The 14,511-nt window shown below is 44.9% G+C and overlaps 1 protein-coding gene across 1 annotated transcript in view; it reads left to right on the forward strand.

Moving 5' to 3' along the window:
- Positions 1-2,253: 2,253 nt before the first annotated feature.
- DENND2B (DENN domain containing 2B) overlaps positions 2,254-14,511 on the forward strand; it is a 143,114-nt gene continuing 130,856 nt past the window's right edge. Inside the window, exon 1 of the mRNA XM_080975972.1 lies at positions 2,254-2,392. The gene's annotated coding sequence lies outside the window, so the exon portion shown is untranslated. The remainder of the gene's footprint in view (positions 2,393-14,511) is intronic.

Consider the following 14,511-nt stretch of genomic DNA (forward strand, 5'->3'; position numbering starts at 1 on the left):
TGTATGGAGGTCCTGGGCTGCCCAGACAACAAGATCCCTCTCTCTGCTTCACTGATGTGGCCCGAAGGAAAGCAGAGCAATACATTTGGCACCATCTTAGCTGCATCTTAGCGGGGACGCGGGTGGCGCTGTGGGTAAAACCTCAGTGCCTAGGACTTAGAATAGAATCATAGAATCATAGAGTTGGAAGAGATCACAAGGGCCATCGAGTCCAACCCCCTGACTTGCCGATCGTATGGTCGGTGGTTCGAATCCCCGCGGCGGGGTGAGCTCCCGTCTTTCGGTCCCAGCTCCTGCCCACCTAGCAGTTCGAAAGCACCCCTAAGTGCAAGTAGATAAATAGATACCGCTTTATAGCGGGAAGGTAAACGGCGTTTCCGTGTGCTGCGCTGGTGCTGGCTCGCCAGAGCAGCTTCGTCACCTGGCCACGTGACCTGGAAGTGTCCTTGGACAGCGCTGGCTCCCGGCCTCTTAAGTGAGATGAGCGCACAACCCTAGAGTCGGACACGACTGGTCCGTACGGGCAGGGGTACCTTTACCTTTATAGCTGCAGAAGTTGCTGGAAGGAGACATACAAGGCACCATCCAACTGACTTAGAGACACCACTCCAGCTTTATGTAGGGTTTGCTCCTTAGCCTTTTATTCTTTCAAAGATATCCCGCAAGGCAGTGGTGGTTTAGGATCAGACTTTTCCTTCTCCTAGATGGGCTACCTTCTCAGGGTGACGAGCCCCAACTGCCCCTCACTTCCCTCCACAGCACATGCAGAAACTGCCTTCTTGACCACTAGACCCACTATTGGCCTCGTCCGCTCAATCTGGCAGAGCCTGTCTTTGCAGGCAGGGGAAGTCCTTAACTCACTGAGAGTTTGAGACCCATCAACTATCCTCACCTGGTTTTCCTGGCCAGTCGAAGCCATTCTGGGGTTTGTGGCCGCTGTCACATACCGACAGCTTCCAGGAGATGAGAGCTGAGTGCAGGGTGGGGACCAAAGGTGGACAAGCTACCCCAAAAGAGCATGATGCGTCCCCCACCAGAGGTACTACCCAGCCCCTAACATTCCATATACCCAGTATAGCTAATATAATGTTTGATTTATTTATTAAAATTGTATCCTCCCTTCTACCCAAAGGAGCCCAGGAAGGCAAATAGGTTGCTGTGTGTTCTTGGTTGGTATTGGGGTTGGTGTCTGGTATTCACAGCAGTTTTTTTCTGATCTGCAAATGTGCCCCTGGGTCCAACAGGGTTGGTAGCCCTGAAGGCGGTGGATTCTCCTAAAGAGATATATTTTTAAGCAGAGGCTGGCTGACCACCTATCAGGGATGCTATTAACACAGCAGATTTCCTCCATCTCCTGGCGGGTGACAATAGATGACCTTGGAGGTCCCTCCCAACTCTTAGGATCCGTTTATATGGAGCGACTTGGTCAGCCAAGAGCTTGCGGGGGGCGAGAGGGCGCCCGGCAGTGTGAACCGGAACTCGCGTGGCGCGCAAAAAAAATGAAGGAGAACCCGGCGTCTCCAAACGGTGAACGGCGAGCGAGGAAACTTAAAAGCTGCCGGCGGCTCCAACGAGGGCCCCCCTCCCCGCTTCCCCGTTTTCATGCATAGGAAGCGATCCACTTTTTTCTCGTGATTGGAACCAGATGCTCCTCACCAGGGAGAGCTTTTATTGCGATGGCCGCGCGGGGTGGGGGGTGGGGTGGCAGGGCTGGATCGGGGGCCGGTCGCGAGTGGCTTCTCACGCTCTTTCGTTCGCCTCAGAGCAAGCCAGTGGTCAGCGCCACTCGTGATCCCCCCCCCCCACGAGACCCCGTGAAAACCCAGTAAACAGACTCCTGCCACGAAGCTCGGGGGCTGGAGACCCCTTCCTCCCCGTTCCAGCTTGATCCTGTGAGCCAAGAGCGGAGAATAGTCCCCCGCCCCCCGTTTCCTTGGGATGAGAGTCTGAGGGAGAGAGGAAGTTGGGAAGCTCGCCGTGGTCTGGCGACGGCCGGGGCTTCCCGCTCTGGGCCGCCCGCCGCTGCCCCCTCGGCGGTCGTGGGCTAAGGCGGGCTGCGGCAGAAGCCCTCTCGCCCCAGGGAGCCGCATTCGTTGCCGGCCGCCGGGTTACTGGTTCCCATTAATCTCCCGCACTGGCCCTCGCTGTCTCCACTTCCTGTCTTGGCATATTTCTCTGTCTCGCCCTCCCCTCCCCCCGCGCGTTTCCAGATTCTCTTTTAGGAAAAAAAAAAAAGCGAGGGAGGTTGAGGGGGGGGGGGGAGAAAAGAGAGAGAGAGAGAGAGAGAGTTGCATCTGGCCAAGCGAAGAGATCAGAACTGGAGGCGATCTCCGGCGAGCTGCAACAGCTGGATCGACATCTGCACTTCTTCCAGCGCAGGGCAGCAGCCCAGGTAAGGGAGAAGGAGAGACGCCGGGCTCCGGCTGGCGGGGCGGCCCGAGAGGGTCTCTCTCGTTTCCTACACACGGGAGAGCCCAGGAGGCGATTGCAGTTGCCATCTGGAAGGCTTCGGGTTTCGCTTTTTCCAGGGGATGGGGAGGGGAGAAGCTTCTTCGGCGGCGCTCTTCTCTGCTCCTCAGGAAAAGGGCTGCCTGCGTCTCTGTGGCTGAGACGGCGTTTGAACGGGGCGAGCGCCCGGCAGTTCTCTGGGAAGAACAATGGATTCACCTCGGCGCGAAGGGAAGAGGAGGGACGCCGGGCAGGCGAGTCCCCCCCGGAGATCCACGTTTGGGTCTTCCTTGCATGCGACCCGGGTCTCGGACTTTGCTTCTTTGCTCGTAATGTTCGGGTTGTTTCGGCGTATTTTCTAGCTCTTTGCTTGGAGGGGGTTCAGGGCAACTTCGAGATGAGGAAGAAGGGAGCGTATTCTTTCTCCCCTTCCCATAAATCGACTTGCACTGCCCGGTTTAGGAGGATAGGTGGCGCTTACGCACCGTGCTCACCCGTTTTGCCAGCTGTTCCCCACCGATAACACGTCTGGGAAGAAAACTTTTTTAAAAAAGATTCTTTTGATTCCTGGGATCTGTCTATAAATGTTATTGATATCTGGACCCATCCGCTATTATTTAGTCAGATATGGAAATTAATGAGTACTGACACCCAAACGACATACCACAAAAGACAGCATTGCTGTATATTGAATTTTACAAACAAATGGCAACGCAGCTCCTTCCTTCCTTCCTTCTCTCCCTCCCTCCCTCTTTCCCTCCACCTCCTCCTCAGTCTAGGATGGTTAGCCACGGATAATAGTTAGAAAATGGACATTTGGATACAAAGGGACATTGCCAGCCATGGTGTAACACTGACATACTGAATTTGGCTAACTTGTCCTGTTCCCCATCCTTGTTTTGTTCTGGGATTTCTGCTTCCTATTTGATGCAGTATAATGTGATACAATATAATGAAAATCTGCCTCTCCATGGAGTGCTGTGTCTGGACTCTGGAGGTAACTTAGTGCTATATACTAAGCTGAAAGTAAAAGGGCTTCTGCTCCCAGCTCCAAACCACCGGCATCAGATGGAAATGAAAAGTTCATCAAGTCTTCTTTATTCTTACCACTAAGTTCCAAACCCTAACTTTCAGCCCTCCTACAGAGATGGATGGTGGGAAGCCAGCAGGGCATAGTGGTTTAAAGTGTTGAACTTGGACCTGAGAGACCAGGGTTCAAATCTCCACTCAGCCATGAAGCTCTCTAGTGACCTTGGGGCAGTCAGTTCCTAACAGGGCTATTGTGAGAAAAACATGGGGAGGCGGAAAACCATGCATGGCACCTTGAAGTCCTTGAAGGAAAGGTGAATAATATTAGCAGAAGCCACAACTAATTCCTCTTCCTGTTCTTTAATTCATGCAGCTATAACTTGAGCTGAGGATGCAGTCCTCCTATGCATTCTTACTTGAAAGCAAGTTCTACTGAACGCAGTGAACTGTACTTCTGACTGCTCTGCTTTAAGTCTTGTATCTCCTGGGGAAGCAGCCTCTTGGACCTGGAAAAGTTGTGTGTCTGTAGAGTGGATTAGGGGTGGGTGCGTTGGGAACAACTTTTATAGGTGGTGTGAGTGGGAAATCAGACATCTGGCAGAGGCGAAGCAACCTGCTCTGGTACCTGGAGCGGTACTCATCCCAGGGGGCGTGGTGCGCATCCCAGGGGGTGCGTGGTGATCAACCTTTTGTCACCCTCCCTTTGGAATGGCACCTGGGTCAGACTGCCCCCCGCCTCCCTCAGAATGCCTCTGATGTCCGGATCTGAGTCTGGGCTGTAACTAAGTGCTTGTCTTGCTTAGTCAAGGGAGCAATGAGGTCACACACAAACCAGAAGAATAACTGTAAGTTGTTACAAATCCCTTTGGTCCTATTCTATCACTGAAATGCACTTTTAGATACAGTGTTTCAGTATATCGGCTCATGTCCTGGATATAATGATGACAGTAACTATATTTGAATGAACACAGCACATACATAACTATGCATATATATTCTTCATTCTGCCTAGTTCATAATGATCTCCCCCATAAGAGCAACTCTTTCCTTAGTGGAAGAAAATAAGAATTGTTAAGTGAAATAGTACCAGATTTTCCCTGGGATCCTAAAGGCTACTTAGGGTAGTGTTCAGGTCTTGAACTTGCCTAGTGAGATACTTGTGTCTCCCCTGACTCTTGAACCTGCAGATTCACATGATACATAAAACATTGATTTTAAGCCAAGAAATGATGGGTTGCTTAAGGTCACCTAGCAAATTTGGGGTTGGGGTGAGATTTGAATTGGCAGTGTTGATCTCAGCTCATTCAGGTGCTGTTTAACATCATTTAACCATCACCATGGTTTGTATTGTGCTACAGAATAATAAAGGCACATGGGGGGAGTGTTCTTTTTTGAATAGTATATAAAGAGTTTGTTGAGTGTTCTAATCTGCATTTGTATTATGTGAACAACTCATGACAATTATTTCAGAATATAAGATGTGGATTAAAACAGAATTGTGAAAACATTCTGTGATGAACAGGCCTTGGATCATCCTGGCTACCCAGCAACCTTTGAAAGCCGATCAGAGGAGAGAGGGAGGAGTTTTTAAGTGGGGAAGCTTACAATTTAACAGTCAGAGAGGGACTTTCTTTCAGTGTGGGCAGATTGGGTCTCTTACTGTCTGAGTGGTTTCAGATAGGGACTATTTATCAGTGAGGATCTATAGGGACTAACTGTCAGGAGGGAGAATTGGGGTTTGGACTGTGTGAGTGGGGTTGGCTAGGCCAGGTAAGGGCAACCTGGTTTGATTCTAAACTTCTCCTGGGTTAATAACAGGAGATTTTTTATCTATTAAGCACACTCATAAAATTGGTCATGCTACCCAATACCTGTTTTAAGTTTTAAGTGCAGCTGTCTGTCACATTTTCCCTCAAAGCAGAGGTGGGAAACGTATGACCACCTAGGTGCTGATCCCATCAACCTCAGCCAACATGGCCAATGGTCTAACTCCCATCAACCTCAGCCAACATGGCCAATGGTCAGGGATGATGGGAGTTGTGTCCTAGCAACACCCTGGAGGGCTGCAGGTTAGCTACTCCTTCCTTAAACAAATAGCAACGTAGGAAACAGCTTTATACCAAATCAAACCATTGGCCCATCTAGCTCAGTATGGTCTACATTGACTGGGAACAGCTGTCGAATGTAGTGAGCAGAAGTTGTTTCCAGACTTACCTGGAGATGTCAGGGACTAAACCTAGTAGTAGAGCATGTGCTCTGCTACTGAGCTATAGCCCTCCATAGATATGGGAAAAATATTACCACTTCTTTTTCCTTGTTAGGATGAATTAACATTTTAAAAACAAGGTAAAATGGATCAAGACCAAGTATCTGTAAAATGTGGAGCGTTGTGTCAATCTGCCTATATGTCTCTGATTTTTCTTGCCTAGTTTTATGTAGGAATGAATAAATCCAATAATACCAATAGCCAGCATCTGATATTTAATCCAGTTTAATTCAGAACAAAAATGTGATAATCTCTATCCTTCCCAGATTTCATAATTTGTATTTATTTCCCTATTGTTGTGCTTTGCTTCATTTTAACCAATGTCTAATCCTCTTTTTGTTACATCTCTCCTACTCTGCCCACCATTCCATGAATAACATACCTTGTGGATGGCCTCAAATTCTTACAACATATTTACTCATAGGTAGGGTAGCTAGGTGCAAAAGAGAACTGTGTTTCTGCACCTGTGGTAGTTGTGTAGGAGATCTGTGCAAAATTCCCTCTTCTACACAACTAGTAAAGTTGGTGGAGCCCTGTCCTCATTTGCACTTGGCCACCCTGCTAAGAAATGCATCCCATTGTAGTACATAGGGATCACTCCCAGTTAAGTGAGTTTAGGAGTGCACTGCTAATGTCCCTCCTACTAAAGCAAATCAGCACTGTGTGTGGTTTTGTGGTGAAGCCGTTCCCACTGCAGAGCAGCTCAGCTATTAAGCAAAACAAGAGCACAGTGGCTTGAGCACAGCATCCTGCTATAATTTGTGTTTCTCTGGATCAGGACCAGTAACTAAAAGTGAAGTGATTGGTCATACATATTAATAATAATAATAATAATAATAATAATAATAATAATAAAATTACCCCTGAAGTGAAAGCTAAGATATGTGATAGACTAAAGTTCCTACTTAGGTCAAAGTTACAAATAATAGGTTTTGCCATATCAAGCTAGGGTTTCTTAGTTATTATTTTATGCAGTTGTAAAAAGGCATATTTATGTCAGCTGTGTCAATTAACCTGATTTACTCTCTGAATATGGTAACAGGAATGACTAATGGAACAGGAAATGCCATCTGTCTTAACTTGCATATATTGTCTTGCCTTCTGAGAGTCCTGTTAGCTCCCCTTTCATTTGTGTACACATGATTTAGCATATACAAAGGCACCACTGCACTGATTTCTGAGAAGGAAGGGATTTTTTATTGGGTCAACTTGGGTTGAGAAACTATGCACTTTTTGAACTAATGGAACACTTCGTCTCTGTGTACACTCCATACCTTTCCCCCAAAGTATCTGGGGAACTGTAGTTTACCCCTCACAGAGATACAGGAACTGCTGAGTTGTTAAACTACAGGAAGGGTGAAATTAGTATTCTGTGGGTCAAGCAGTGACAACATAAACAATGCCCATTTTCCTTCGCATTGCCTTCCACTTTCTTTGGGATGCTTAGTGGAAGTTTTGGGGGAAAGTTCATTCTGGTTCTTCTCAATCAATGCTTTTGAATCAGTGTGACCATAAGTGACAACCATTCTCTGGAATTAGAGGAGTGACATCAATGTGATTTCAGCATGATCCTTATGTGAATCATGCACACAAAAAAAATTCTATAACATGGAAAGTTGAATTGCTAGAAGCAAACTAATGTCACATTCAGACTGTGTGTTACACACATAGATGGGGAGTAGATTTGATAATACAGTATATATAGATCTGCAGCTGAAATTAGGTCTCCTTACTTTTTTTTTTGCCAACATTGGACCAAGTGGGTTTTGGCTGACCAATTAAGGCAGCAAGCACAAATTATTCGTACTTTTTTTTGGTAAAAGTGCATCCTCTTTCTTTGCTTGGTATAATAATGGGTAATGATAGAGTTGAACATTGTTTCCATTTATTATGGGTTGGAGTTTAGATTGCACCCTTTAGTTTGTGGTAGTGTGCTAACATGTTTCTCAGTGAGCAATCTTTTGTTCTGGGCCTACGAAATGAGTAACCCTGTTAGTAAGAACTTAGCAGGTTGCCTTTGTGTTAGCAATTTGGCTACGGAAAAATTCAGGAAAATTAATTCCAAATATTTGCATTCTCTCCTTTGCCTCAGTTGCTCATATTGTAAACACCCACTGGAATGTTAAACTTCAGTAAAGGTCTTTGCTTCAAAGGAGCCTCTCAGACCTTGGGAGGAATGTTTGAATTTTTCACTACTCTGCTACCTACTGAGAATATGAAGTGTCATTTAATTCAGTACAGTTTACTTCAAAGTAAGCATTCATAGGCTTGGGCTGCAAGATGCCTTTTCATGCAGCAATATATTTTAAAATGATAGTTGCTGTGGAAGGTCACAAGCCTAGATAAACAAGGCCAAAATGGAATGAGGAGTGAGGATTTTATAGGCAAAGCTGTTTCTAACCAGTTTTTTACAGCAGGAAGTTTCACCATTGTTACTTTCTCTGTTTCACATTGTTGCTTCTGTGGGAGAACAAATAGTTTCTTAAGAAGGAATAGAAAGTTCTGATCAGCACGATTCTTTGCTTTCAATTGTTTCAAAAGTGAACTGAAATGATAGTAGTAATAGCCGCTATGTCACATGTTTTTTTCCATATTCATGCAATAAACTTGGATAACAATGTAGATTCTGCAATTGTCCTTCAAGGGCTGTTCTGGTGAAACATCACAAATGGGTTCTGGAGCAGTTGCTATTGTGTCATCTCTTCCTAGTGTGGGACTGCAGCTTGCTGCTGGATTTTCATTTCTTTTCCTCTTTGCTAAATTGTACAAGAGTTGTGGATGCCTGGGGAAAATGCAGGGTTATGGTATTTCCTGTGCTCCTTTTTCTAGAAGTATTATCAAAACTTTCTCCATTAGTGCTGAGAGGGGCAATGCATAGTGTGTGCTGGATTAGCCATGAATCGCTGATTCCTCCTTTAGCCAAGGCCATGTTGGAAAGAGTGACGCCTGTGTGCAGATCATATGGTGAACGACATGTGATTTGTTTGCTGCATATACATGGCTCCCAGTTGCATACAGAGACAGCTAAATCCTTGTATACCTGACATAATTTACATGTGTTACTTGGAAGCCCCTTCCATGTGCGAAATGTGGAACCTGTGGCCCTGAGTTTGCTGAATAAATCCAAAAAGTGCAAAGTTGATCTCATAGCTGCAGATCACCCTTACAGAGAGAGAGTCTTTGTCCACTCCTGTTCCATAGAGTCAATGTGGTGTCATCTGGATGCTGTCAGACTATGACTCCCATAATCCCTTACTTTGGGGAATGCCAGTTGAGGCTGATGGGAGTTGGAGCCCAACAACCTCTGGAAGATGCTATGCTGGCTACCCTTAATACTAAGATCCTAGGAATACCAGGCAAGCAAGTATGTTTTACCATTGCTTCTCAAAGTTAAAGGTTAGCATCACAAGCCATTCTTCAGATGTTCTAAACCCAATTTGATAGCTGTAGGGTAAATTGCCAATTGGAAATCAAGTGTTGTTATTTCTGTTATTATTAATTGGAAATTGAGTGTTAAATCCTACTCTGCAGAAGAGATGAAGTAATAAATCTAATAATTATTGGCCAGTAAGTTTCCACAATGCTAACTGACTTCCAGAATTAGAAGGAGTTAGGTAGCAAGAAATGACTGGGTGGGGGATAGGAATGTGAAATTAAGAGAGTCTCCAAAATTAAATGATAAGAGGTTTTCAGAAATCTAATAGTAGGCTGTATCCAACACAGCAAGTCCAGAAGCAGCACAGAGGAGATCAGTGCTATATTTGTAATGGGGAGGGGAAAGAAAAATGACATCATATCCAAAAGAGATCCCCAGAGAGACTTGTTTTAAAGATGACTTCCTTATGTACTGAACTAAGCTCATTGCACCTCTGCACGTTTTACTGAGTCTGGCAGGGGCTAAAAATCAGATTAATGGAACAGCGCAAAAGAAAACACAGATAAATGTTTATACCAGAAATCATATTTCTGAAGTTAATAATAGAATTAATGAGAGTAATGCTAAAATAGATACAGTATCGGCTAAGTGGTTGGAGGAGCTGTCAGAGAGGAAAAGGGGGATCATGGCATTATATATGTCCTGAATGCATACAGAGGGTAGGCATAACCTGCTACAGATGTGTGCCTGTTCAAGTAATAGTATCTGTAGTAGGTATGTGTCTACCACGCTGCAACATTTTGTGGCAGACCTCACATATAGCTATCTAAATGTGATTTTTCAGCCTTCCGTTGGTATGTCCAAAATGCAGTGCAAGGCCAGGTTTCTATTTTCAGACAGTAACAAAATTTACCTGAGCTTACCAGCATTTACACACAAATATACCACTTTAAAGCCACCCCTCCAAGCAAAGAATCCTAGGAACAGTAGCTAAGGATGCTAGGGATTGTAGTCTTTTGAGAGGGCAACTACTGTTCCTAGGATTCTTGTGAGGGACTCCATGCGCTTCAAATGTGCTTCAGGTGTATGGTGTGTACACAGCTTTAGGTGGCTAGGGTAGGGGATACAGAATACATTTGCTTTGATACTCATTGCTGGACAGACTGATGTATTCGGTGTTCAAAATTCTGCAGGCGCCAGGCACATTTTGCAACTGGCGCAGGTCCAGTTGTGACCATGTGGATGTCAAGCTGGCGACTTACATCTCCAGCTGTTTGGCCCCCCTCCAGCTTTCTTAAGCAGGTAAGAAGGTAAGCAGGTAAAGGTAAAAGGACCCCTGACCATTAGGTCCAGTCATGACTGACTCTGGGGTTGCGGCGCTCATCTCGCTTTATTGGCCGAGGGAGCCAGTGTACAGCTTCCACGTCATATGGCCAGCATGATTAAGCCGCTTCTGGCGAACCAGAGTAGCGCACGGAAACACCGTTTACCTTCCTGCTGGAGTGGTACCTATTTATCTACTTTCACTTTGACGTGCTTTTGAACTGCTAGGTTGGCAGGAGCAGGGACCGAGCAACGGGAACTCACCACGTCGCGGGGATTCGAACCGCCAACCTTCTCGATCGGCAAGTCCTAGGCTCTGTGGTTTAACCCACAGCGCCACCTGCACCCCTATTTATTGCATTTCTATCCCACCTTTTTCTCCAAGGAGTACATGGTTCACCCCCCTCCTCAATTAATCCATAAAACAACCCTGTGAGTTGGTTAAGGGGCTGTGACTGGCCCAAGGTCACCCAGTGAGCTTCATGACTGAGTGAGAATTTGAACTCTGAACTCCCAGGTCTTAGACTGACACTCTAACCACTACACCAGACTGGCTTCCTAGAGTACTTCTGCTAAGGGTCAGCTATATAAATTAAGTAGGTAAATAAATATGGGGAAAACAAAATGACACTCAGAGAAGGATCTGAAATATTTTCCTTGAAGCTTGAATTTGTTTTATTCTGGATTGGCTGGTTTGTTGTTTTAATGTGTTGTAAATATAATGTGTTTAAAATATAAAGCGGTATAGAAATGAAATTAACAACAACAAATCTCACTGAGGGGTGGGAATAGCACATAGACATTCTGTTGTGGTTACCATAACCTAGGTTTAAGGTGCCATTTGGTGATATGTTATATATATATATATATATATATATATATATATATATATTTCTAATGCTGGATGTGTGCGTTTCAGGATTTCTTTCTCTGTGTGAGTAGTAGAGGTGGTTGGTGGGTTCATTTTAAATCATGCCAGATTTATAAGCATTTTCTGCTATTCTTTGGCAGATTCCCTGCATCTGGCACGCAGCACTGTCTAGCCTGATACTCACTTTCCAGCTAATGCTCTGCATTCTTCTACCAGTATGGAAACATTCTATATACAGAGCCATGTTTGGCTGAACTTGTAAATAAGTTGGGATGTAGGTGGCGGAACTACAGAGAGCTGTGGGAGGATATACTTTTATAGCAATTCAAATGTATGCATGTGGGGGGCGGGGAGATGCCTGCGCATGGTAAGTTAAGAATGTGATGGCTTTGCCACCACATTCAACTGCCACTGATTTCTTGAATCAGTCTTAGTAGATACACCTGCTCAGGTTGAGATAATGAAGACTGCGATGTACATTTCTTCCTTTCTACAAAGAGGTGTGCCACGGCTCAAGCGTGCCTGAGAGACGTGCCATCTACATCACAGTCTTTATTCCTTACCCCTAAATATGTTGAAACTGGTGATGGTTGTTTAGGAAAAAAGGTGCTCTGCACATGCTCAGAGGCACTTTCCTGTTTTATTACCTCACCTATTCCTGGGCTCTTCACTTTAGAATGAGATTGGATTCTGTGGCTGAGCCCTGCCTGTTTGTATACAAATGAGAAAGAGTCAAACCAGTGGCCCACCTTACTTTCTTCAGCCAGCAGGTCTTATATGTGAAATGTGGGCCTCTTCCTCTCGAACATTTCGGTTTCTTCTGCAGGATGGCTGTCATTACTTGCTGACAAGCTCTGTATGCAGCTGGGGGCATCTGGGTTATCAGGGTAGAGACCACCATGAAGGGAATGTGATTTGTACTGTGCAGCTACTGTAGAATAATGATGGTAGCCCTGTTGCCTGCTCAGTCTCCCATTCAGCAGTTCCTTTGTTATGCTCAGTGACATCAAACACCTTTTCAAAAACAAAAACAAAAGCACCACCTCTGCACTTTTAAAAACTTTCTGTCAAGGAAAATTTATTTCCAGAATACTTAATATCCTGTTAAAGTGTTCTGAGTTTTACTCAAGTTACCTGCTTGAGCCTCAAGTGTCATCTTGTAGCTTTTGTTATGAAGGATTGATCCAAAGTAAATCAAAATAATCCCTTGGAAGTTTCAGCTGGGCCTTGAAGACCCACATCTTTTAGTAGCTGATGTAAACTGGGCCTCAGAAATGGTGGTGTGATTTATTTACAATTGGTTTAGGGCTGGTTGTTGTTTTTGTGCTAGTTTTTTTAGAAAGCATTACAAACTGTGGTTGTTTTAAACGTATATTGTAGTACTGGTTGACACTGTAATAGTTGATAGTGTTTGTTAACTGTTATCACTTTGTGAATATTTTTTGTTTAGAAAGTGGTTTATAAAAGTTTCAAATAAATAAGACATACATAAATAGGAGTCTTATAAGAACTTTTAAAGGTCACATGCAGTGTATGTTTAATGTTGCTGTGAAGCTCTTTCACAACATCTGAAAAAAGTAATCTATGAGTAGATGATTCATTCCAAGCTGAGAACCACAGTGAAAATGTATCACCAGCCAGAGGCCATTAATAAGAATAGCCCTGTGCAGATGTTTTCAACCTTTTTGAGTCCATGGTTCCCTAGACCAACTACATTCTTTCTGCGGCACTCCTGTGGGGCTTAGGAGTCCAGTAATGTCATCCCTTGCCTGCAGCGCTGGCAGCCTCTCACCCTTTTTCGAACACCCTCCCTTGTGAAGTGTTCTCACAGCCTCCTCTCCTCTCCCCTTGGGAGTCCTTTGAGTAGCTGCTGCTGCTGCTGCTGTCACTGGTCTCTGAGCTGCCTCAACCCAAAGAGAAGTGAAGCTTATAGCCAGGGCTGTTGCACTAAACATCTGTGCAACCCTTTGGGAGGCAGAGATGCAAGAAGGCATCAGAGAAAGAAAGAGGGACAGAGGCCAGTGTTGCCTGCAGCACCCCTGACCATCATTCAAGGCACCCCAGAGTGCCATGGCACACTGGTTGAAAACCACTGCCCTGGTGGATTAGGCCAAAGGCCCATCTGGTCCTGTATCCTGTTCTCACAATGGCCAACCAGATGCCTATGGGAAACCTGCAACTGGTATTCAGAGGCATAGTGCCTCTGACACTGGAGCCATCATGACTTAGCCTCTATGAATTTATCTAAACTGCCTTTAAAACCACCTTGTGCATTTCTCCATCATTCTCCTGATTTTTGGAGGAAGTGGGCTTGTTGTGCAAGTGCTCCAAATGAACTTTAATTGTGCAACCTGAATTTAACTGAAAATAGTGACAGTCTGGAAGTGTCCAAAGTTCCATTGAAATACAGTCATATCTCATGTTACGTTTGCTCCAGGTTGAGTGTTTTCAGGTTGCATCCCACGGCGACCTAGAAGTGCTGGAACGGGTTACTTCCAGGTTTTGCTGCTCGCGCATGCGCAGATGTGCAAAATGACGTCACGTGCATGTGCAGAAGCAACGAATCGTGACCCACGCGTGTGCAGACATGGGTTGTGTTCTTTTCAGGTTGCGAACGGGCCTTCAGAACGGAGCCCGTTCACAACCAGAGGTACCACTGTAAGTGGCTTACATCTGAATAAACATCATAGAACCAGACTGTATGTCTCTATTGTAGTTTCCCCACACTCCCTATTTAGTGAAAATCATACTGTAATTGAAATTCTTTCAAAAAGGAAAACGGAGTTGTGTCAAATAGCTTCAATGGATGTTACAAATTCTTGCAATTTTGTGCCAGCGTTTCAATCACAGTGGTCATATGGTTTGGGCATTTGACTTCATCCCTGAAATTTGTGGGTTTTGAGCCTCATTTCACTGAACTCTATATGATTTCACGAACTCTTGGATTCGGAAAGTCAAAAGGAGTGGTTACATATGGTGCTACTCATATTGTTGCCTAATGTAACAGAGGTCATAGAAACTAATACATCTTGGCCACACCAGTCCCAAGAGACAAAACGGTTTGAGACAGACTATCAAGGTATGAAATATGGACAATTTTTGAATCCACTTAATGTATGAAAAATAAGACTTGGCAAATGCTCCAGCTTAATAAAATATGTATGGGCATGAAACTGGCAGGCAGTTACTATTTACTGC

Source organism: Podarcis pityusensis (genome assembly GCF_964106645.2).
Source record: "Podarcis pityusensis genome assembly, chromosome: 1".
Taxonomy (NCBI): Eukaryota; Metazoa; Chordata; class Lepidosauria; order Squamata; family Lacertidae; genus Podarcis; species Podarcis pityusensis.